This window comes from Nilaparvata lugens, chromosome 11, assembly GCF_014356525.2.
Source record: "Nilaparvata lugens isolate BPH chromosome 11, ASM1435652v1, whole genome shotgun sequence".
Classification (NCBI taxonomy): Eukaryota; Metazoa; Arthropoda; class Insecta; order Hemiptera; family Delphacidae; genus Nilaparvata; species Nilaparvata lugens.
The window spans coordinates 10,451,679-10,479,267 of record NC_052514.1 but is presented as its reverse complement, the minus strand read 5'-3'; the positions used below and the strand labels follow the sequence as shown (position 1 = coordinate 10,479,267).

General features: G+C 34.9%; 1 protein-coding gene across 1 annotated transcript in view; it reads right to left on the bottom strand.

Moving 5' to 3' along the window:
• LOC120353556 overlaps positions 1-19,866 on the bottom strand; it is a 51,101-nt gene extending 31,235 nt beyond the window's left edge. Inside the window, exon 1 of the mRNA XM_039437581.1 lies at positions 18,902-19,866. The gene's annotated coding sequence lies outside the window, so the exon portion shown is untranslated. The remainder of the gene's footprint in view (positions 1-18,901) is intronic.
• Between the last annotated feature and the right edge of the window lie 7,723 nt (positions 19,867-27,589).

Genomic DNA, 27,589 nt, shown 5'->3' with positions numbered 1-27,589 from the left:
GAAACCGGCCCATAATTAATTCTAGAATGAATAAAAACATGAAGAACCCTTTTTATTTAAAACATTTCAAAGTAGTCAGAAACTAGTTGTCAAAATATTTTAAAGTTTTAAATAAAGAGGGTACTTCATGTTTTTATATTGCTTCTATTAATTTAATTGAAGTTCAAAAATAACATTTAAATACAAGTGGTGTGATATTAATTCTAAAGTTATCAAAACCAGCATATTGATATTTGGAAACAGAAATTCAACCTCTAACATTTCCCTAACCCTTCAACTAATAATTAATTCTAAAATTATTTGAATTATACCAGCATATTGCCTGCCATTCGAACACAAAAAATCCAACCTCTACCATTCCCTCAACTGAGTTCCTACTTCTCAATACTACTCATTCCTACTTCTCAGTAATCCCTAACTGGTGAGCAACGATGTAGCTGATTGTGAATCACCCTGCAACTAAAACTTGATGCACTGGACCTAGAGGAACTGGATGGCTCAACTACACATTTGTATCAGTAGCTCAAAGAATGGTCAAAATATGTGCTTGATGAACTGAGAAATTGACCAACTGGAACACTCCCTAAGTGACTCAATGATTTAAAAAATGTATCCACTAAGAATAATAATTCAACATACAACATTCGGGAGCATAGATAGATAGTTTCTATATTATCTTACTTATGGTTAAGTTCTAACCAGAATAACTCAATCAACTAAATCTTCTGTCTTCTGTCTTCTAAATCTTAATAACTGAAAACTGTTTTTCAAATCTAAATCTTCTGTCTCTTTCCTACTTATTTATCCACTTCGCAAAAATAATAATCCAACATTCATTCATTCATTCATTCATAGCCTATACAAACACAATGCAGGTAAAAACCACAGGCATTCGCCCAAAACTGCTTTAAACCTTAATTTAGAATAAATACCTGTAGTCCAGAGGTTATGTAAAAATAATAACTTAATTCACACATTATTTTGAGTCCAAAAAAATGTATCTACTACAATTTTTGAATTAATCAGATTAATTCATTTCAAAATACAAATCCAAACAAAAATCTAACATACAACATTCAGGAGAATAGATAGTATCTATATTATCTTGGTTATGATAAAATTTAAACTGGTATAACGAAATCTCGAAATCTTAGTCATTCTGTATGTTTCCAAAAATCTATCCAATTTGCAAAATGATAATCCAACATACAACATGCGGAAGCATGTCTCTATACTATCTTGGTTATGGCGAAATTTAAACCAGGATGAAGATATCTCGATTTGTCAGTTTGCAAGTAATAACACTAATTGACATAAAACAAACGTCGACTATTCTCAGGGCGTTTTGCCTAAAATCAACCACATCTCATCAGATTTAATCAGCCACTCACATTTGAGACACAACGCGTTCATTAAAATAGATCCAAATCAAAGACCACACGTGTCCATCTCACAGTAATACACCAGCTCCATCACTTTCAGTACTATTTTTAGATGCACTGATGAAAATGGGCTTTTCATAGCACCACATTGATAAATGAATGCTATTTCAATTCCCTTTCAACATCCATCCCGATTGAAAACAGAGCTATTTATAACGACAGATGGGCTATCATTGTCCAACGTTTCTATATTTGAGCCATCTTGTTGGAGTGATGAATTTGTAACACCTATTCTCTGGAAGTTTATTTTCAGTTTTCATAGCTTGCACTCGAATAGGATCAAAAATGAATTATAGATCCTGAAGAGGATCATGATTTCTGAATTATCCATCTTTTTTCATAGCTCTTTGGGGTTTGATATCCTGTATAATTTATCTTCTATGTAAATTTTGATGCATCTGTTACAAAGATATCATTGTTTTCGCAACACATTATTAACAAAGTTTCTATCATCATCATCATCATCATCATCATCATCATCATTATCATCATCATCTGTAATATTATTCTTGCACAAACAGTCTAGTGCTTATCTCATGGGTAGACATCATCCTCAGGAATAAAGAAAATTTGTTGGAAAAATGGTTGAAAATTATTTGTCAAGTCTATTTATTGAGTAGAATTATGAGTATATTTTATGAGTAGAATTTCTACTATAATGATGCTACTTTCATCCATTATCATCTTTCCCATTTCCTCTTTAAAAGTCCTTGGTATTGAGTATCAAGGATTTCAAAGTGTTTTACATATTTTTATGATATGATGTGAGTGCATATTACGATCCTTTCCATATATATTCTTCCATATTACTTTCTGAGTAATGTAGTCTCTACACCCACACAGCACGGTTTTGTATCTGATAGGTATCAGATACATATCCTTGAAACCTACAATACATATCAGGAACATACGGATGCATATCTGATATATATCAGTTATGTATCAGATAGGTAAAAATGTCCGCTTTTGTGATATGTACCAAACATGTATCAATGGTACTTAACTTAAAGTGAATAGCTGCAAAATCATCGTTTTCGAGTTATACATCCAGATATCTATAGATTTTTTGACGGCGAATCCGAATTTGCTATTAGTTCCTCACAAAACTGACGAATCACATATAGTAATGTTGAAAATAGTTATTTTTTATAAAAATGACTATTCCCTTGTAGAAAAACTGGATGATTTTCAACAAAAAGTACTTTTTCCAAATGATTCTCGACAAAATGTACTTTTTCCTTGTTTGATTCAGTAGGAAAACATGACTATTTCCATTATCAAGTCAATTTCTACCATCAGACCACTTTACTTCTGGGGTGTCATAATCGTTTCTTGCTTCTCCGGAAAAATTACGCTTTTGGAGGTAGTCACTTTTGTAGAGAAAATCTACAGTTGTGAAGGTGATATTGTGGTAGTTATCCATACTGATTATCCATCTTCAAGCAAATTACATGGGAATCCATGGTTGGCTAGGCTTTTTTCCTTCTCCATTATCCTTTTCAGCACACCCCACCATGAAGCCTGTTTTTTTTATTTTATTAAAATTTGTAATTTGATTGTGTTGTGTTGTTTTGTATTTTTATTTATTTCGTGTACCTTATGTAGATATAAATAAAACTATTGATTGATAGAAATGCATGGTTGTACAATATCTGATCTTCTCATCAATTTTATATAAAATATCAGTGATTTGGCGCCTCTATATCATCTTATTGTCATTTGAAAGAATGAAATAGTTATTTGTGCAATTAGTGCGCAAAGTGACAGTTTGCTGCACCGAAAGAAACGTTTACGCCCGAGCCGTAGGCGAGGGCGGAAATGGTTTCTTGAGTGCAGCAGAGGAACTTTGCGCACGTATTTCACATTAAGTTTTTCCTACAGTTAGCATTGAATATGAAAAGTGGGTAATTATGGGTAAAATTGCCAGAAATCCATCAAATGTTTTTCTGTGTAATTTTATTATTGATAAAAACCTTAATTTATTGTCAAATTGAATAAAAATGTTGTCCTTGGTTATAATATATAATGAATAATAATTAGCGCGTTGTGCTTCGTTGCACCTCTGCTCACTATAGCAGCCACAGCAGTCACTGTTACCAACTTCATTTTGATTTTGCTGCACTGTTGCTCCATATAACCTACTAAGTATTTTGCGTTGCCATGTTGCAAATCTGGAGTGCAGAAAAATTTTTCCCGCACTAGAGCGGAAAAGTGATTCTTTGCGTTCTGTAATCAGTGCAGCAATGGCCACTTTTCAACGTAACTGTAGGAAAAAGTATAAACTCAACCTCCCACATAATTGAACATAATCATTTAGGGTTATTTAGACAAATCAGAATAAAAAAATAAAAATATATCTCTTTATAGTCCATAATCAAACATCAAATACTAATTAGTTGTTTAGAGCCCTATTCTACCCTCATAACAGTAGACCCTTGAAACAGTAGCATCTTCACTTCACCACAGTATGGCAACTGACAATAAATTGCAGCAGAGTTTTGTCGTTAAATACGAGCAGTGCAACTCTCAACTCGTTAAAACTGTCAAGTGAGCGATTCACGCGTGTACCAGTTCACACTTGAGAGCTGTTCCACTCAAAACTGTCACCATTAGTTGAATTAGAAGCCTCAATGTTACACTTAAGGGATGCTGCCAGTTCAAATACAATCTCACTGAAGTGAATTCAACTTTAAACTGTCAGCATTGGTTGAATGGGGATGCCTTAATGTTATTCATAAGGAATGCTGACAATTCAAATTTATTCTCACTACTGTGTATCCAACTTGAATCTGTCAGCATTGTTTGCATTAGAAGCTTTGATTTTATTCAGGAGGAATCATGACAGTTTGTAGTGAATACTGTTACAGAATATCTGAATGAAACTCGTAGGCCTGTAAATAATTACTGTCACTGTCTGTTCTGGTGTCTGGTGGGGGGGGGGTTCAGAAGGAGAGATGTGGTAGACGGGGGGAACCCCGGGGCCCTCTATAACTTGGAACGTATTTTGCGGTAGACGCTTGCCAGCGTATGTGTTGTGTATGAGCGTGTGTGGGGAAGTGTCGCGTATCGAAGATGCAAATAAGCATTCTTTGACTGTTTTTCCTGTCTCGCGGCTCAACGATTACAAAGAATTGGTTCACGGATGTGAAATTTCGAGAATAAGAATGGCACAGATCACAAACGTTTATGTTTCACCGTCAATTTTTGTCATGTCACATCATGAGATTTTGAATAATTTCACAATTTCCCTAAATGAGTTTGAGAGGAGTTTGATAAGAAAAAAATTGCGAAATAAATATTAAAGAGTTGAGAAGCACATTCTGATCAACAATAAACTAGTAAAAATGGTAACTCTAGGTGAATCCGGGAAATAATAGATAAATGCCGAGTAACCTGACGGGCTATGTTCTGGGGACAGAGTTTTCAGATCGCATATGATCTGTTTCAGGGCCTCTGACAAGACTCAAATACTGCTTTTAGGTTGACGGGACCGACGTCTTGATGTGTCCATAGGAATCACGAGAGTGGTCCGAGATCAATATCTGGGCTTAACGATAAGGGAAGATGAATTATAACAATTAACTGAATTATTTATTGATAAGTTGGAAAGTAGAATCTATTGGATAGTAGAACAGCATGAATCTCAGTAGAATAGATTGAGAAAATTCTAATAAAAAATTTAATATTAGAGCTTTTCTGAGGCTAGAGGTCAAAATTGAAGCTCAACAGTCTTGCGGCAGATTCTGCTTGGGAACAAAAATATAAAAATTCAACTACATACACAATCAGAGTGATATTTATTTCACGATGTTTACATTTACAACAAAGATTTTCCGATCACTGACCTATCTCGTTCGAGCTATACATCGTAAATTCTCGTATGATCAGTGGAAATAGCAAGCTCAGGAAGCATGGCAAGTCTAGATACCCCGCAGAAGCGATCTAATTTTCAATAATCCGAGAAAAAGCAGCCATTCTATAAACTGAGATGTCCGGATGCAATTTTCATCTGTCAATACGCCGAACAATATAAGTCCAGGACTGGGGAAACGCAGTACTGGCTAGCTAAGCTAGCAACAGACTCTTTTCATTGGAGTGTAAACATGCTTAAAAAGACGTAAAGTGTAGAAAATCAGCTTCCCGTCCCGACTCTGAGAAGGCAACAAAATAAAGAAAAAACGAGTCCACTTTTGAACTCTGGTTCGATAAACTCTTCTTATATACTTCCACTTGGCCCAGTTATCTTAATCTCTTCAATCCCTTGTTATCCTGTCTCTAAAGAGATTATTGGATTGGAGTTGATAAATGCGTTTTTCACCTAAGGGAAAGGTATTGAAAAAGTACTTTCTTCAATCGAGAGTAATCTCTTCAATTCCTTGTTATCCTCTCTCCAAAGAGATAATTGGATTGGAGTTGAGAATGCGTTTCCCACCTAGAGGAAAGGTATTGAAGAAGTACTTTCTTCAATCGAGAGGAACATGTATTGCTGTCGCAGACTTCAAGAGCGGATTATTAACTGGATTAGTAATGAGAGGATTCAGAAGGGAAATTATGAATTGTAAAGGGAATTGGACTTTTCAACCTGGCATTATTTATTTATTCATCATTTACAATCAACTTGAGGACAGAGAAACAGACTACAGACCAAAACTTCTTTTCATCCCAATTTTATAAAATAAATTGTCCAAATAAAGGTTATGTGCGACTTTTCAATTCTTCACTAACCTCCACATTGAAACAAAACACAAACACTTGAAACTTATGTCACAAGTTATTCGATTACACCTAAATATCTTAATGCTAACAATGATCTCCATGAAGTCACCAATAAAAAATCCAGTCACCAATCTTAAATTATGGATAACTGAAAATTTGTATACTCCATATTGAATCGCATTTTGAGGTGAAAAAGTGATTACACAAATATTCTCAAATCCACAAAAATAAGTTCATTTAAAACCAGACTCGAGTTTCAACGTCATACTGAACATTTCTGAATGCAGTGTAAATTAAATCGCATGGTCCAAATTGATTTGAGATAATTCTTGTTCAAACTTCACTTCACAGGATCATATTCTAATATCATAGTTTTTCAACTGAAGATATTGTATAGAATAAAGATAATAAGCAACAATCCACAGACGCTGAGAAATCGACAGAAGAAAGAAGAAAATATGTCAAACATGAGATGTAATTCAGTCAAGCTCTCTAAACTCGTCAATAACATTAGTTTTCTGTTTTGTTGTAGCAATAGTGCGCTAAGTGACAGTTTGCTGCACCGAAAGAAACGTTTACGGAATTGTTTCTTGAGTGCAGCTTTGCGCACGTATTTCACATTAAATTTTTCCTACAGTTACCATTGAATATGAAAAGTGGGTAATTATGGGTAAAATTGCCTGAAATCCATCAAATGTTTGTGTGTGTGTGATGCTGTTATTAATAAAAACCTTAACTTATTGTCAAATTGAATAATGTAGTAGTAAATGAATGAAGGCTGTGTGCTGAATGTCGCGGCTGTCATCCACTGTTGTCCACTGCCTTCATATTATTATAACGTGCACCACAGTCACTGTTACCAACTTCATTTTTATTTTCCTGCACTGGTGCTCCATATAACCTACTAACTATTTTGTGTTGCCATGCTGCAAATCTGGAGTACGCAAAGTACTCACTTTGCGCACTAGTGCGGAAAAGTGATTCTTTGCGGCCTGCAATCAGTGCAGAAATGGTCACTTTTCAAGGTGTCTGTAGGAAAATATAATTTCCATTCGTCTCCATCCAATATTTTATAAGGAGGCTGAATATATGAATGTTGTATATGGGCTTATGAATTAACAATACATTCAACTGAGCATCAATGGCTAATAGAAACAAACATTTTCAACACATGAGTTCCTATATCAGTAAAGCCTCATCATCGTAAGAGTTCCTATAGTGAGGTCGACGTTATAATGGCAGTGGAGAAAGATAGGAGAAAAACGTTGCCGAAACGAATGCCTTCTATAGACGGTAGCTGATACAGGTTTATTGATGTAATATTAACTGTTCATTCTCGTTTAAAATAATCAATTATATTTTATTAAGCCAGAAATTATATTTTCCTACAGATACCTTGAAAAGTGACCATTTGTGCACTGATTGCAAGCCGCAAAGAATCACTTTTCCGCACTAGTGCGCAAAGTGAGTACTTTGCGTACTCCAGATTTGCAGAATGACAACGCAAAATAGTTAGTAGGGTAATGGAGCACCAGTGCAGCAAAATCAAAATTAAGTTGGTAATACTCATAGTGAGGCCCACGTTATAATGGCAGTGGAGAACAGCGTTGCCTTGCCATTATGTGCCTTGATTATAGTCATTTCAATGCTTACATAACATAAACCCCCTTCAAGCAGTCAGATAAATTTTCATTTGAATTACTAATCATTTTAATTCAATTATTATTATTAAATTTTAAATAAATTGAGGTTTTTATTAATAATAAAATTACACAGAAAAACATTTGATGGATTTCAGAGAATTTTACCCATAATTACCAACTTTTCATATTCAATGGTAACTGTAGGAAAAATTTAATGTGAAATACGTGCGCAAAGTTCATTTGCTGCACTCAAGAAACCATTCCACCCTCGCCTACGGCTCGGGCCTGAACGTTTCTTCCGGTGCAGCAAACTGTCACTTTGCGCACTAGTTGCACAAATAACTATTTTTTCAATATTTAAAATCATGAATTTTCATAATAAAGATGAAATGTCTTGTTAAATAATGATTAATTCTACATTGTTAAAAAACGATTTGGCAACAGAGCAATGCGAGAAAGAGATAGTACTATTTGCTTTGATGAACGATACACAAGGATAGCAAAACCATTGCTAATCAAACACTGCCATTATAACGTGGAACTCACTATATAATATATGACTCAATCATAAACCTATCAATCACAGGCAGTCACAATCATCAATCAATCAGAACGAAGTCAACCGGATCATTTTCCAATCCAAGTATTGATCACTTCCGCAAATTCACGTCGTGGTTCGTCAAACCAATAGCAGTGGTTACCCAAACGTCCCCGCAAATTCTACGCACAATTCAAATGTCTTGGAGGAGAAATTAATATTCATTATCACGCCGACATCTGATCTGAACATGCGGCTGGCTAGCGGAACTGAGTTGATCAAATATGCAGGATACGCTGTGAGCCCCTCACTCCTCATGACCCTCTAAATGGGACCTGGGGGGCAGGGGGGGCTCTAATAACTTATTCCGAAGCACACAGCCAGAAGAGTTACAAATGGTGCGAGCCAGTCAAGTGACACGACAATAATTGCATTTAGATTCATTGCCAGGCCACAAGTGTGCAGCAGCTTTGAGTGTCTTCAAGTGAGCACTGGCCAAGATTAATTACACCATCGGGCTCTTGTGTTTTCTTGGAGGCTTCTGTGAAGTTTATTGATTCTAAAAGCTTATGGAAGCTGGTGATCGAAACCCTACTCATCAACAACTGGATGCTACATTGCTTGACACATTAGGAATTTGACCAAGGGTCTTTGAATAGTCTCCTTCTTCTTCTTTAGGTACCTTCTCCATCACGGAGGTTGGCTACCATCATGGCAATTCTTACTTTGTTTACAGCTGCTCGGAAGAGGTCCTGTGACGAGCAGTTGAATTCTCCCCTCTTTGAATAGTAAATTGATCATAATGGAGAAAGTAGAGAGCTGATTATAAAGGTTATTGCTGATAAATTCATCCAATTTTGCTGTTGATCAACTGAAATCACGTGTTGACACATGAGAGATATCTCTGTGATAACTCCCAAATGAATTTTTTTCTCATGCACTTTCAATGTTATCCTGTTATATCATCAAATAATCTGGTGTGGCGCACTCACACAACTTTCCTTGCCGTTATGAAAATTTATCATCTAACGTTAGTGTTCTAGCGCATCCCAAGTCTACTGTTCAAAGATTTTAGCCAGCTGGTGACAGGACAATAACGCTGGAGACAAGACAATAACGCTGGAGACACACGAGGTCTGCTATCTCTTCATAGTGGATGATTCAATAGAATCAACAGCTGCCAAAAGTTTGCAATTGAATAATCACATTTTCTCGAATTTTGAAGCTTATTTCCAATTTTGAAAATGTTACTGAACATTAATTGTAGAGATTTTCATGCTTAATCTGTTCCACTTAATTTTTTTGTTTAAAATGTATCTGAAGCCTGATAATTCGGAATCTGAAATCCAACTTTGCATAGATAGGGCGGAGCTCCTGACATTTTTACAGATATGTGACTTGTGGCAGTTGATATAGCTTATCAATGTCTTTTTTAGGTATAAATTTGATCAAAATCGTTGGAGCCATTTTCGAGAGAATCGCGAAAACCCCCGTTTTTGACAACATTTCCGCCATTTTAGCCGCCATCTTGAATTGCATTTGATCGAAATTGTTCCTGTCGGATCCTTATAGTGTAAGGTCCTTAAGTTCCAAATTTCAAGTCATTCCGTTAACTGGGAGATGAGATATCATGCACACAGACGCACATACACTCATACACACATACACACACACACACACACACACACAACACACACACACACACACACACACACACACACACACAACACACACACACACACACACACACACACACCACACACACCACACACACACACACACACACACACACACACACACATACAGACCAATAAATAAATTCAGCATGAATAAATAATACCCAAAAACCACTTCTTTAGAATCAGGGGACCTTGAAACGTATATGAATTTAGAAATTGGGGTACCTTTTCTAGAAATACTTTCCTTACCTATGGTAATAGGGCAATATGGTATATGGAAAGTAAAATGACATATTATTAGATACATTTTTGTGGCTCACGAACTCAATATGTATAATAATAGTTCAAAGAATATGTGTTGAGAGTTTGCAGTTGATTGATGAAAGCAATGGACAGTAATTGTAGATCAGTGTCATAAACGGACTTCGACTATAGTCATCAGTAAAAACTCATCGCGATCGTTAAATAAAGTGACAATGTGAACTGAGATTTCTATGTGATAATCATAATATTGTGAACTGGAGATAAGACTCAAATAGATATTATTGAAGATCATGGAAACTTCCTTTCTCAACTGTCTATCAGGATTTGGGGTTTCAGAGAAAAAAAGATAGTATTGATCGTCACCAATGCCTCTCTTACTTGGTCACTTGATCTCTTCCAAATATCACTTTCCAAGAAAATATAACAAGATATATAATGAAGCAACTCCATTCCTTAGGCCTGTTTCTAGATTAATAGGCTTGTCGTAAATTGAGACGCGACGCGACGTGACATGACGTCGCATGAGTCTGCTAGATGAGTAGCACGTGTTAACATTATAATATGATCATTATGATATTAACCATAGAGAAAAAATAGCGTAAGTATCAAGTGATGCTACTTGTATCAGTTGTCTCTGTATTAACTCTTCTACCATTTTCATGTCACGTCGCGTAACGTCTCAATTTTCGCATTTCATATTCATAATATCATATCAGCATCAGATGGCTAAAGAATTGAAGATAATAATTATGGTGAGGTGTTTTAATTATTATTGCTGATTTCTTATGAAAAACTTTAATGGATTGAATTATCAAGCAATATTTTAAAATGTATCAATAAAAATGATCTATTACTAAATTCTGCAAAACAAAGGATTTCCTATAAGTTAAAAAGATTGATTGATTTGATTGAGTGCTTTATTTATGTAGATTACAATATACACTGGCTTATACGCTTATATACAATAGCTTACAATACAGCAAAATTATAGATGAATTTACATAATATAGACTAAGAAAATAATTATTGAACTGTATATGATATGAAAGAGCAATTTGTTCTATAATAACTATAGATAATAATTAAACTGTTATGCATCTACATAAATTGGCGGAGCTTTGGACATATCAATGTCCATTCTTCGGAAAGAATATTAAAAATATCCTCCCCACTAACTCTCTACCAAAGACTGAGAGTTCAAGAGGAAGAAGATAGCCGAAACCAGGTCTTATCTGTTGCTACCCCATTACTTTCCGCGATACAGAGAGGATGTTCATCAGGGGACAGTAAGTTTGGAAAAGGGTGTGTTGCATGCATCAATGATCTAAACTCTTGCTTTGTATGTGCGCTGGAGACAAACGGCACCTACATTCTTTGTGCACGTCGCTGTGCAATGCTAATCCTCGAGAGGGAAGTAAATGTGACGGAAACATGGTTGCTCGTTGCTCGTCGTGTGCGGAGACTAGGATAAAATAAGCTCCCACAGGTCCTTGATGCTTTGGGCTTAGGTTGGGTCTTTCGGCTTAGAAGATGTATGCGACAAACAAATGCGAACTTCTCTCGAGAGAGAATGTAAAGTTTTTCTCAGCCAACTCCAGCAAGAGATTGATAAATTGGTTGCATGCTACAGAGGATGAGGATCAGCTATTACTTGGTAGAAGAATGCATCTGTTTGAAATATTTGTTGCAATCTGAAATATGAGGGCAGATGGAGTGGATTTCTTTAGTTAAATATTTTGACTGATTCATTCATTATATGTTTGATTCATCATTCATTCAATAATTTATTCCTAGTATTGTTTTGGTATTGTAAAAGTAGGATTCATTGATTTTGTTCATTCTTCAATCAATATTCATCTAATTCATTGATTATTGGACTATTTTATTGAGCCGTGTTCACACTAAACAAGAAAATGTTCGACATACATGTTTGTTGACGAGGTCAGGGACAAACATTTTAAAAAGTCTGGACAATAATTGTTTGTCAAACAAAAAATTGTTATATTTCCAAACATTTTCAGTGTTGACAGTTGTAAAACATAAAACCTGTTCTCCATAACGAATATTTTGTTCGGTGACGCGTCCACACTGGCCATGGGCAAACATTGTTTGTCAAATATAATAAATTTTTTTCCCAAACTGTTTCAACAAACATGTTGTCGAACATTTCTTCAGTGTGAACACGGCTTTAGAATTAATTATTAGAATTCAAACATGTGAAAGTGACTTATAACTCATAGCTACATTATTTGAATGCTGGATAAATTATTAGAATTGGAACCGTCTTCTGCTTGAATCAATTATACATTTCTGGAAGTTTTATAATTCAGTATGATTGAACGAATGAATAAATGAATTCTTCGAATATAACTGGAAACAATGTTCATTGGAATCTATGAATTTATTAGAATTTTTTTTTTAATTGTAGAATGGAACCTTCAATAAAAAAAGCTTAATCTTATCTTTTTGCAAATTTTTGGCTAATAAGTTTCAAATTTCAAATCAATACTCTTTGAAGCACAATTATTGATAAATTACTAGTGGATACTGAATAAATTAGATAAATGCACTTCAAAGCCTGCAACAAATTGCACAGTATTATCCTGTCAGTAGATGGCGGTAGCTGTTACATTATGTTCAATCACTTTTGAAAAACCAACAGGCTCCGCCCATAGCTTGCTTTTGATTGGTCGATTGTACAGGCAACAAGCTCTGCCCATCACTTGCTTCTGATTGGGCGACAATTCACAACAGGATAATTCTGAATCTTGCCAGTAGATGACGGAAGCTGACGGGTCATATTCACAAGCCAGATACTTTTTCTGTATTTTTATGATCATTCGTTCTATTTTTAAGATAAAAATTTATCCTGTATGGTATACGAGTCTTTCTGTAGAACTAGCCAATTAATCTTGTAAATATAATTGAATATCAGATCAAATACAGGTAGGATATCACGAAAAGAGTAATTCTCATCCAACAGAATTCAGCTTTTCCAACATTTATATTGAATTTATATTGTGGGAGTAACTGAACTGCTTCTATTCTAGATCAGTATTGAGTTGATGAGTGTACTGAAAATGAATAGTCTCATAAACTTGAGTTCGCTTTAATGATGAGTTCTCTTCCAATTGATTCAATATGCATCGCTAATGATAAGTGATATTTGTTGAATTGAACAAATAGTGAACTAATTTGACTTGCCAAGCATTCTAACTTCTCCCGTTGCGAAACTTTCTTGACTTGGGATTTCATATTCAAAGAATGAAACGTAATCAATCATCTCGTTACTACGATATACACGATTTTGTAATGAGATTTAGGGCTGAAATGAGACCTTGGAGTCTTGAGATTAAGACCTTGTTAATTTAATTGAGTTTCAATCTTTCATATTCAAACGAATTCTGTGTACTGGCATTCCATGAGAGCTGTGCATATAGAGAGAATCTCCATACTAAATGTGGGCTCAGTGTTAGTTTTTCATGCTAAATGACAGTTACTTACAACATTGCGGGTTATAGAGGAATTTTTCAATTTCGTGTGCCGGAAAATAATTTATTATATATTTATTATTCATTTATTTATTATACATAACCTATGTATGATATTTGGACAATTTGAAACTAAATTAGGAAATTGAAGAAGTTTTGGGCAATAGCCAGTTTTTTCTTTTCCGATCATTGTATTGTTTGTGCTAACCTAAAATAAATAAATTACGACTACAATAAAAATTGAAGCACCGTGAAAAGGGTGGACTTACATACAGGTAGCCCTGAATAACAATGAAGTGAACATTCAATCAATCAATCAAGAATATTCTTTATTCCAAAAATACAGTAGGCTAAGTACAAAAATTATTAATAATATAAATATAAAATACGAATGATTATGTACTTAAAACTAGTCATAATGAATGTAAAACATTCATTATGACTAACGTGAATTGAAACATTTCTCTTAGAATCATCAAAATTCTGTTGAGTCATTGATTTTTTCTTGTAATTTGACTGCAATCTAACACTTTAGTTAATGAACAGTTCAATATCAGTTTAAATTAATAGGTTGAAGTTTGACACTAAAGGGGTATATGACTACTCCACAGTCTAATTGAGTAATGCCCATGCACTGTTGCTTTCAGTATCACTCACTAACACTATGCTACATTTACACGAGATCTGTAGGCTTCTTCCTTGACTCAATGAACGAATGGATTTCTGTTAAAGTTCTAATCATATTATTTAATCCTCATTGAACGTATGATCCTTATTTTTATTGAATTCTTATACAAAAATCAAATGAAATATGCACATTTATGCGTATTTAAATTAATAATCAATTCGTGTTTTCCACTCTTATTGTCCTACAAATTCATCTGGGTACTCCTGTTTACATTACTTGAGTTAATTTTTCCACTGAAAAATGCATGAAGTCTTCCAAGCAAGGCTGGACTTAAGAACTGTATATCATCCTCGGTATGTAGAGGATCGCTAAACAATATAACCGCTGTTAAAATACTACGGTATTCTTTCAAATGGTGAATTTATTGAATCTCAATCAAAATAATACGATTCAATAACGATCAAATGTGAGAGTAGGCATACAATTATTCAGTGAATCCATTTATTATGATTGCATAAGTGACATTAGTATGAGTATAATTTGTGGATTTAAGTGAAATTTTTAAATATTTTTTGTGATTGTGAAGGAAGATTTTTGTTTGGATTTGTATTTTGAAATTAATTAATCTGATAAATTCAAAATTATTGTAGTATATACATTTTTTGGATTAAAAATAGTGTGTGAATTAAGTTATCATTTACATAACCTCTAGACTGTGTATTCCAAATTAAGATTTAAAGCAGTTTTGGGTGAATGCCTGTTGTTTTTACCTGCATTGTATCTATTGTCTATGGATAAATGAATGAAATCAAAATTATAAATGAGCTGTATCGTATCAGAGTCTACAGATGGAAACTAATGAGATATTGCAATTATTCAAATGCTAATGAATTAATAATTATTATCAAACGAAAATCCAGAATAAATGCTGTAATTCACCTTGAAGACTTCTGCTACTGCATATATTGACAACCGGGTAAACTTCGGGGTGAATTACAGCATTTAATTTGGATTTTTGTTTGATAATAATAATTATATCGTATCACTTATTCCACACAAACTTAAGTCTCCAATGAATATTATTTCACAAATTATCATTCTACATCGGGTGGGTCCAACGCACTTGAACAGACTTCAGACTACACGTATCTATTTATACTCTTGAGAACGGAAAAAATTGTTGGTTTGTTTGTTAAAAGAAAGCGCCCCAACATAACTGTAGGATAATTGATGATAGTCTATATCCTCCTGTTGTCTAAAAATACCCAGTAATAGACTACATTAGAAGTAGGTTAGGCTAAGTGAATTTTGCAGTAGAGCGAACTTAGTTGATGTGGGTGTAATGATACAATCTCATAGTATTCTCAGCGATTCTACTCTCATCCACGCTATATTATATCATAATCATACCTACGATACGACGATTAGAAAGTATAGGAAATTCCAAACTCTCGGCCTATGATCAATAGGATTTGATGGAGCAACTCTCTTCGTAAATGAACGATTCTTAATGTCATTGAGTCAAAAATAATGTAAATTGCTGATTAATAATATGAATAATGAAAAAACTGTGAACTATTGAGTAAAATAACAACCCCGCTACGTAAAATTTAAACTTCCAGTATCATTATAGATACTCAGAGTCAATGTTACAATCATTTATGTTGATGAAGATTACAATGAAAAGCTGAGAATTCCATCTATAAATGGAGAATTATCAATTTGATCAAAATAATTGTTTTTAATCATCCAGTAGCATAATTTCTAAAGAATGTGGGAACACGCCATTTTCTGTTATAAGATTACAATGAAAACTTGAGAATTATAAAAAAGGAGAATTATTTTATTAAAATTATTTTTATTCATCAAGTAGAATAATTTCTATTATGTCAAAATCATAACCACGATACGACGATCAGACAGTAAAGGAAATTCCAAGCTCTCTCCCTATGATAAATAGGATTTGATGAAGCAACTCTGTTCGGTTCTCAATGTCATTGAGTCAAAAATAATATAAATTGCTAATTAATGATATCAATAATGAACAAAACTGTGAAGTATTGAGTGAAATAGAAACTCCGCTACGTAAATTTGAACTTGCAGTATCATTATTGCTTAGAGTCGATATTTAATCATTATGTTGATAAAGATGACTTTGAAAATTTGAGAATTATAAAAAAGGAGAATTATTTTCTTGAAATTATTTTTAGTCATGAAGTAGAATAATTTCTATTATGTCAAAATCATACCCACGATACGACGATCAGAGAGTATAGCAAATTCCAAACTCTCTGCCTATGATCAATAGGATTTGATGAAGCAACTCTGTTCAGTTCTCGGTGTCATTGAGTAAAAATAATATAAATTGCTAATTGATAAAATGAATAATGAAAAAACTGTGGAGTATTGAGTAAAATAACAACCCCGCTACGTAAATTTGAATTTGCAGTATCATTATTGCTTAGAGTCAATATTACAATCATTTATGTTGATGAAGATTACAATGAAAAGTTGAGAATTCCATCTATAAAGGGAGAATTATTTGATTAGAATCAAAAACAATAATTTTTTTAGTCATCCAGAATCATAATTTCTATAGAATGTGGGAACACGCCATTTTCTGTTATAAGATTTCAAAACATTCTGTTCTAAGCAACCTATTATTAAAGTGGAGAGCTAGAAGCAATAGATTTGATTGATGATATGATATGATAGATACATTCCAACAACATATGTTGAACACGGTATTTCATCTATTATCAACATGGACAACTACTGAAGCGATACATTGAAGATATAATATGGAAACAATTCAACAGAGTAGTGAATTATTAAACAATCTTAAAACGGGATGACAGTCGTGATGAAGAGCCAATAACAGCCTAAACTGACACTAACAAACAAGAGCGAAAATATCATGCATTCATGCAACGACTATCATCAATCTCACAAATCCAATCATTAACCGATTCGTCCAATCGCTCAATTCATTTGGCATATAACAGGTTTCAACATTTTTGAGAGTTTTCCAGCGTCAGAAAACTCTCATATTCTGAAATATTCACTAACAAATTTAGAGATTCATTTTTCCTTAATTATTGTGATATACCGTGGACATCGAGGAATAATGAAATTGATTGGAATATAATAGTTTAAAAAAAATGTAGTACACGATACCGGAACTGTTTGTTTTTGTAACCTCTACCAAAAGCTGTGAATGGACTGTTGAAGGGCGTAGCCCTGAAAGATTGTCACAAAGGGTTGACCAAATCTGTGGAACAGTATAACCTTTATAAGGTGAACAGTTATGTTAAAGATTACTCCGATCTTTAGTCCAATTAAGCTTTAACTAAGCGTTGAGAAAAATTGAAGTTTTCTCAGAAACCTTCATTTTCACGTAATTCTATTGACTCTTAAAAATGACAAGAATGAAGTTGTACTCTTATTTAACTGTTTGAAATGACTTTGTGAGCCTACAATCTTCTGCCAGCTCAGATTGAGGTGTAAATTTAGTTTCATCATATAACAGTAGCAACAATCATTGCAAGAAGGAAGAGTATCTATTTTTCTCATAACTTTTGATACTCAAAGAATCCCTTTCCCATTCAAATTATTACTATTCTACGCTTATCTATATATATATATATATATATATATATATATAAATGAATGTCTGTTTGTGTGTTATTTTGTTTGTTCCCTATAGACTCGGAAACTACTTGACAGAACGGCATGAAACTTTGGGAATATGTTGCGTGAATATTGAGGATGGTATATGACCACAAATTTTAATAGGGGTGCTAATAATAATTATATATTAATCTTGAATGAAAAAGACTAAGAAATTGTCAAAAAACCACAGATTTATTGATGATTAGAAAGACCGGTTTCGATTATTACACCATTGTCAATCTCTGATAAACTCTTTGTTTTTGACAATTTCTTAGTCTTTTTCATTCAATATGAATAATTACCACAATATCAACTTCTCAACTACGCAAAAAGTATATATTAATCCATATTACAGACCTATGTTTTCGAAATTGTCGGCTGAGCGGCTAACTTGGAACGGGAAGATCATCATGATTCAAGATCATGTTGTGATAATATGATAATTAGCATCTAAGCTTACCAACTGTAATGAACACGTCACTCTGTGCTAAAATTGTTTACTGGTATTGAAACGGTAGTTTTAAGCACATAGGAAGTCCGTATTGAGATGTAAATGAAAATATTGATTGTCAAATAAATTTCATGATTCATCAAATAAAGTCAAGTGTGACATGAGATACATTGACTTTTTGGCGGTACGAAGTTCGCCGGGTAAGCTAGTAACTTTATAAATATTCTATGTTGAATGATAAGAAGTTGAATTGAATAAACTTCTAATGACAACACATCAATGGTTAGAGTTATGTCAAGTCATATATAATTATATATATTATTCAATTAGGACTCATGCAAAATAAGAAATATGAATGATATAATTTGATCACTTACATTTCCTAAATTGACTGGACGTCTCTTATTGGAGGAGGTCACATCCACTACAGACTCACAACACTTCAAAAACTTTCAACAGTTATGTCACTTGCACAAGAGAATGTATTTTTCGTCCTTCCACTTTGAGACATGATTTAATAAGTTTCAAATCTCAAGGTAATAACTTATCAGTTGAATAAATTTGTAGCTGTTTTTTCTAGTATTGGACTTTTTAAAACATCGTCAAGACTCAAATTCATGAAGAATAGAGATCAAATATTTTAAAGTTGGATAAGGAACAATAAATTATAATAGTTGAATCTTAGAAATACAGTGAAACTTCGATAAAGATGTAGACATTTATAATATTTTACACTTGTACCATAGAATGATAATCATCGTTATTATTTTGTATAGATAACACCTACGAATCCGCTAATAACATTTGAACTTGCCTCATCAAGCTCCAAAAAAATTTCTTCACATCAGGAATCAATTTCACAAACTTTTTCAAGAATTTATTCTTGATAGTCACATTCACAGGCTTTGTTGTTTCTAATGGAATGTCACTGGATATACAACTATACAGGAACCAACAACGGTTATAAATTCAATGCTATGATAAATTAGAAAAAAATGTATCTTCAATACAAAACTTCATCAAAATTCACTTTTAAGTCATCAATAATATTATTTATTCACAGCTGAGATGAGAAACTTGATCAAAATTCACTTTTAAGTCATCAATAATATTATTTATTCACAACTGAGATGCGTAACTTGATCAAAATTCACTTTTAAGTCCCAATAATAATTCGTTCACAACGAAGAGTCAAGGATGGTACACAATTTACTGTTTATTGTTAGCACAGAGTTGGGAGAAACTTTGAGGTTATGACATGTAATGAACACGCTTCTAGATCGCGTTCAAGAGGCGTACAGAGGCTTAATGCTGTTCGCAACGTCCGAGACGCTTTACTGGCATCCGTCCAATTGGCGACTGTCTTTATATAATCGCGCAAGTATCAGACGAATCAACGCGCATGCGTGGTTCAGGCAAAGGGTTTGGGAGGGTTTAGAGAGGGTGAAACACCCCCCAGGGCCGGGGGGTTGAATCGTTTTCCTAGACTCGTTGACTGAGCGCACATCCAGCAAATATCATCATCATCATATCAAACCTATCTGCCTCTTTAAACGCCTACACCACATCATCACAGCGGCCCCAACCTCAACGCCCCAAACCCGACCCATGCACAAGCCAACCTCATTTGGTGCAGGCTCCAATCATTCATAGCACTCAGCCACGCACCGCAGCAGACATCACTGTTCCCGCCAGTGAGTGAGAGGTGGAAGAAGATGAAAAAGATGCAAAGATGGGAACAAGAAGGGTGGTGAGATAGAGGAAGAGGACGAAGAAGAAGGGGAAGGAGAAGAAGGAGAGAGAGGAAAAGAAGGAGGAGGAGAAGAAAGAGAAGATGGAGGAGAAGAAAGAGAAGATGGAGGAGAATAAAGAGAAGATGGAGGAGAAGGAGAAGGTGAAGAAAGAGAAGATGGAGGAGAAGGAGAAGGAGAAGAAAGAGAAGATGGAGGAGAAGGAGAAGAAGAAGAAGGAGGAGATGGAGAAAAAGGAGAATAAGAAAAAGAATGAAGGAGTAGTAGGTGGTGGTGAAGAAGAAGAGGAAGAGGATGACTGTAAGGGTAGGAGTGAGAGAAGAAAAAGATGCAATGATGAGAAGAAGAAGGGAAGAGGAGAAGGAGAAGAATGAGGAGGAGGAAGAAGAAGAAGAAGAAGAAAAAAAGAAGAAGGAGAAGAGGAAGAAGCAAAAAACAATGCAAGGGGGAGAAAAATGAGGGAGGAGAAGGAGGAGAATGAAGAGAAGAAGAAGGACACAATGCAAGGAGGAGAAGGAGAAGAAGAAGAAGGAGGAGATGGAGAAAAAGGAGAATAAGAAAAAGAATGAAGGAGTAGTAGGTGGTGGTGAAGAAGAAGAGGAAGAGGATGACTGTAAGGGTAGGAGTGAGAGAAGAAAAAGATGCAATGATGAGAAGAAGAAGGGAAGAGAAGAAGGAGAAGAATGAGAAGGAGGGAAAGAAGAAACATATGCAAGGAGAAGAAGAATGAGGGAGGAGGAGTCCGGATGTGACGGAGGAGGAGAAGGAGAAGGAAAAGAAAAAGAGATAGAAATAGAACAAGAAGAAACAGATGAGGGAGAAGAAGGATAAGAAAAAGAATAAGAAATGAATGAAGGAGGAGGTGGTGGTGGTGAAGAAAAAGAAAAAGAGGATGACAGTTGGGGTAGGAGTGTGAGAAGAAAAAGATGCAAGGATGACAAGAAGTAGGGAGAAGGAGGAGAAGAAGAATAAGAAGGAGGAGAAGAAGAATGAGGGAGGAGGAGGTGGAGGTGATTGAGGAGGAGAAGAAAAAGGAAAAAAGAGAAAGAAAAAGAAGAAGAATAAGGAGAAGAAAAGTAGGTGAAGAAGAACAACACCGGTGTAGAGAGAGTATAGAAAGATGAGGAAGAGAGAGCAAAGATGGAGTAAATAATGTGGAGTGAAGGAAGAGGAATAATAAGAGGGAAAATTGAAAAGGATGGGACGGGAAATACTAGAAAACGAGAGAATTGGCTGGCATTATCAATTGAATTATGAATTGTCACTATCGATTGGAGTTGTGTGTTCAATTGGAATTGATTTGAGGAAAAAAGACTAGTGAACGAAAAAAGAGAAGTAGTGGAGGAGTGAGTAGAAGAATGAAAAGGTAGAGAATGGGAATGGTGAGTGAAAGATGAGTTCGAAGCTTGAAGTGAGAAAAGAGTAGGAAGTGAGTGAAAAAAATTGGAGAAATAGAAAAAAGAGGATAAGATGGGGTTCGAGAAGAATATCGAAGAGAAGGTGAAGAGGAAGTGGACGGAGTAGTTAGATGCGAAGTATGTAGGGAGAGGTAGTGAAAGAAGAAGGAGAAAATGTGAAGATATATGTGGAAGATAGGATAGAGAAAAAGAGTCGGAGGGAGAGAGAGAGGAAAGGAGAAGTGTGTGGAGGTCGTTGAATAGGAGAAGTACGAGGCAGTGAGAGAGAGAGAGAGAGAAAAAGCAGTGTGTGGAGGTAGTTGAAGAGTAGGAAGAAGTGAGAGAAGAAAAAGATAAAGGAGAAGAATGGGAAGTGAAGATATAAGGAGTAGGTGAATGAGAAAGTCGGAGGGAGAGAGAGAAAGGAATGAAAGGAGAAGTGTGTGGAAGTCGTTGAATAGGAGAAGTAGGAGGAAGTGAGAGAGGGAGAAAGGAAGCAGTGTGTGGAGGTGGATGGAGGGTAGGAAATTAGTAGAAGAAGGAGAAAAAAATACAGAAGAAGAATGAGAATGGGAAGTAAAGATATAAGGAGTGGGTGGAGGAGGAAGATTATAATATCAATGTATAAAAGAAAAAGGAGAAGAGTGAAACAAAGGACGATAACAAAGAGGACAAGAAAAGAAATAGAGAGAAGACAGGAGCAGAAAGATAGATAGATAGATAGATAGATAGATAGATAGATAGATAGATAGATAGATAGTGTGATGAATTTTTCAAATAGATCTCATGAGAAGAGAGAAAAATTGTGATTACCTTTTAAAATGAAAGAATTTGCTAAAGGAATAGTTAGCGACCGAGCGATAAAGCTTACTTATCAATAACTGTATATTAGATAAGAGTACCGTTCTGTACTGAATATTTTTCTAGGAAAATTATTCAATAAAATTATAATTATTTTGCGAATAAAGCACAAATTATTTACGAATCGCTCACCGATTTTGAGGTTACATTTGTTTACTATCGATCAGATGTTTTTAAAACAGTTCGAACGCAGCTGACTGATTCAAAGCATTGTCAAATATCATACCGGTTCTCATGCAAGGTAAAATATCATTCCTAAAAATTATAAAACTATCAATAAAGGATCAAGAATTTCAAAATAAAAAATAAAATGTATGTATTATTGTTGAAATTATTTATTATTTAAGAAATTGTATTATGCGTCAGGTCTTATTGTAACTAAATAGGTCATAGCATGAAATTATATTATTGATAAAATGGCAGAAATTAATTATAATAATCTCAAACCTAATAAAAATTGTACAAGAATATTAATTTATTAATAATTTAATTCAACTGAACCACATGGTAATTAAATCTCTTTGGTAGGTCTAAACCAATCACAGTGCATAGAAATAGCACCAAGACGGTGATCGTTTGAAAGCAACACATGTTAATCTATTATCAGACACCAACCCTGCCTTATCAGTTACACTAGCACATGTACATTGTATGAGAGAAACTATGTCTATAAGATTAAGCAGTTTTAAGAATTACATAAATTAAATTATTATTGTAATTGAAGGAATTGTATTCTACTACTTGCCACTGACGTCATGTTTACGTCACAAGCGTTCTACCAATGGCAAATTTTTATGCAAATGATACATCGAGATTCAGAGAAGCAAGGTCTAGCCTAAAAGCTTAGAGAAAAGAGCAGCACTTCCCTTTTGAAATCCTTACCGTGTAGATCTCTTTTTATAGTTACCAAAGACCTATTTGTGAAAACTTCTTGTTCGATTTTTAAATGTTCTATTTGTGAGCCGATATTTTAGGCCAATCTATTTGTTATTTATAAATTTCTGTTTTCATCAATCGATAAATTTAAAAGCTAAAGTAAACTATCCCTTAATTAATTCGGTGAAGGAGATATTTAAATTAAAATTCCCCACGTGCCGAAATTGAAGCCTGGATTGCCGCCGACCAAACGATTTTTGATCTAAAGAAGAAAACCACGACTACCAAGGAATTTCACGTGAGTTATAAGTCATAAGGGGCCCCAATCTACGCTTCGAAAATATTTCAGTGCAGAAAAACATAAATTTTTTCTTCGTTAAATTATTGGCCACGCCGACAAGCGCTTTTAGTTATTAAGAGCCTAAAATTTATTCATATTTAATTTCTAAGAATTTGTAGTTGATTAACTATCCTCCGCTGCCTGAACCACGACCCCGAACATTTTAAAAAATATTTCTATAATTCATTTTTTCACTATTTTTTCAAACTGTTAAATTTTATCAATTGTAAAATTCTGTTGAATCACGCATGGTATCATGCAAGCACAAGAAAATTTTTAACTATTCTATTAATGCTAAATTATTATCAACCTGTGAATCAAATTCTGAATCTGCACTGTATGATTACATATTTTATTATAATATATTTCAATTTTGTTAATTCGCTTTCTGAGTTCGATTATTTCTTAAGCCTGTCAATTATTGTGTCTGATACGTTCTATATCATCAAGAACCGATCGAATACGATCATTGGAATAATTGAATCAAGCTGGATATTGGAACAGGTCTAAGTGGATGTAGCGAGTGGGGTCAGATCGAGATATTTATTCTTTGTCCTTACCTGCTCATATATCAGCTTTTATCTGTTACCTACCTCGAATTTGGAGCGAACTCATCAATTGTACAGCAGAGGCAGCCATAGATCATATAAATTCCTACAATAGAGCTTAAAACCCGACAAGACTCTGTTCTCGAAGTATATTCTGAACGATATTGGGTTCAAATACCGTATCTTTAATCCTTCAGAACTTATTAGAGACGCAGTCCCGTAAATTATCTACATCGGGATTTTTGCTCGATCTGTATGATTTTGTATGCTCATTCTTCGCAGGTAATAATTTTAAGGTATCCGTATTCAGTGTTTAGCGTCCGCTACACTACTTATAAAAATTTCATCATTATACAATCTGTCATTAGAAGAATCAAGGGTGAGCGAGCGTTTAGGCCTCCCGCGATTCCGACAATTGTATTGAGTCTTGTAGTGAGTCAATCAGTCTGGTGTTCACTCAGCGTCCTCACACGCCATTGCAAAATTTATAGCCACTACACCACTGACTCAGTGCAAGATTCACCCTACATGTGTGAAGCCTTCAAAAAACGCTCCACATGATTTGCCGGCCCAACGTGAGGCATTTAAATACAGCATTACATCACCCTACGTGTGTTGTCCTATCCTTGGAGGTGAGAGTGACTCCCCCAGGAAGAGCACCACATGATTTGGCGCCCAACAGTGATAGGCATTGAAGAGGTGGATAATCGACTACGAGGATTATTTAGTTGCTCAGTATACTATAGCGCTGACAACGGGAAAATTTTTTGAAAAATTTATGATTGTGAATTTTTTCGAATTTTAATATTAACTGTTCACTATTATATAAAATAACAAGAAGTACCATACCCAATTTTTGAACAGAAAAGAAATTTATCGATTGATGAATTTTTAGAGAAAAAATTGAACTCAGAATTTTATTATCGTGTTATTCGAAAATTGGTCGTACTATAAGTCATAGGTATAAGAGATATCATAAGAAAGGTCATATTATTTGAAGAATATTAGGTCTATATTGAAACAATTTATAAAAATTTACAGAAAAGAGGATTGAAGTTATTTACATTTTTAAAAGTTTTTAAAACATAAAGAGGGAAGTAAAATTAAATCACGGATACATTGCGGAATAATTCAAGCAGAGTATCACTGCTTTTATATAAAATTTCGCAAAGAACACTAGCCTATATATAGAATTGCGGCAAGAAATTATAAGAATAAAATATTTATAATAATAATAATAATAAATTGAAGGAGGCGTACCTTTGTCATCGCATTATCCATTGTGTATCCTTTATGTCATTTTCGTTTTATGTCAACGATATTGCTAATTTGATTCACTTCATCACTGAACATATTATTGAATCACACTTCTGTATTTCTTCATTGAACGAAGTTTTCACACTATTTCAATTTTTGATCATTCACTTATAATCGTTTCACATAACCTCACATATTTGCGGTCGTTTCAACACACTTGCATCATTGTATCATCCGATAAATTATGGAAGAACCACACCGCATCCTGGAGCCCACATCGGCGACTTCAAGGACGGAAGACGTCGCGCAGGAGAAACGCCCATGCACCGCCGTCCCAGAGGTCCAGACGTCTGTACTTCACACTACAGAATCCCCACCGCTGACCGAAGACCACACACTCATCCCGCTATATTGGGCAAACATCATCCTGGAAGTAGTAAAAAATTCATATGAAGGAAACACACGAGCAAATGAAAAAATAATTGAAGAAGTCCGACAGATGCGGATAGCAAGTGAACAAGGTTTCGAAAAACAGGAACAACGGTCGAAGGGAGCAGTGGAAGAAAGCAGGACGGTAACACGGCAAATTGAGGGGAAGTGTCATGCAATGGAAATCAATAGTGGACCAGAGACTGAGCCCATGCATGCAGAAGCAAACATACTCGAAGAAGAGGCCATGAAACAGACAAGCAAACGTGAAACGTGTATGGAAAACCAACCCACCGAGAACATCAAGACTGAAGTTGCACCGCACGCCGCCGAACGCCGAGAGGGACCGGACGACATCACCAGCCAAGCCGAGGACGTCATCCATGGCATAGAGGGACAGCCCGCATCACCGCCCGCAGAATGCCAAGAGGAGCCGGACGACATCACCCGCCAAGCCGAGGACGTCATCCATCAGGTAGAGGGACAGCCTGTACCACCGCGCGCCGGACACCAGGAGTCCAAGGACGTTGCCAACCACGTTGAAGAGCAGCCCGGACCGCCGACCGCCCACATCACCGTCCATCCACCGAAGACAGCATCTACAACAGATAAACCCAGTATTCATGAAGATAGTCACCTAAACAATAGAAATGAAACAGAAACCCACAACAAATTGAAATCACAACTGAAAATAAAAACCTCTAAATCAAAACAACACACGAGTAAAATAGCAGCTCCACAAAAAAGAAAAATGGTCTCAAGAAAAATTTGTCTACATCGCCGTCATGTTAGGCTAAAATCGTACATCAAGCTTCCTACCAGCATGCAAGAAAAAAGAAAAATAGTGTCAAGAGGAACCTACAACCACCGCAGTCATGTCCGGTTGAAATCAAACAAACTGTACACCGGCATGCAAAAAAGAAAAGGATTATTTGAAAAAACCCACAGACACCACCGGCATGTTAGGTTTAAGGATATCAAACTACATGTTACCGGCCGACCAAGAGGAAATGAGTTTGTAGGAAATGATCTACACCATCGGCACATTCGTTTTAAGCCAAGTTTGATAAAACGGATAGTTGCAAATTGGAATGGAAACTTTGAAATAAATCAGAAATCAAATTTAGATGGGGGCTTGAGGAAATAATAATCTTTTAATCAATTAGAAACTACATTTGTGGAATACACCAGTTATCAAACACTTCATGGTCACAGCCTACCTACCGAATCATTACTTTGCAGACTAGCATCTTTCTACTGCAGCCTAATCAACATAGCCTAAACTTCGCCGCATCTCAGCCAATAAGGAAATATTATTAATTCACTTCAAATGAAGAAACCGAAATCAACTTTAATAACAGAAGAAAATAAAACTACAAAACAACTCTAAAAATTTACCAACCTGATCAAGCATCTAACATCTGCCTCATGTTACAATCATCACAGGAGAAATCGCCTGGTACCATCTGCACAACTGAAAAATAGAAACAAGAATTATAGTATCCACGGAAAATAATTATAAATTAGAAATAACATGAAATTAGTAGTGAATAGGAGGAAAGAAAATAAACAAAGTTTATTTGAAAAAATATGTAAATCTAACCTC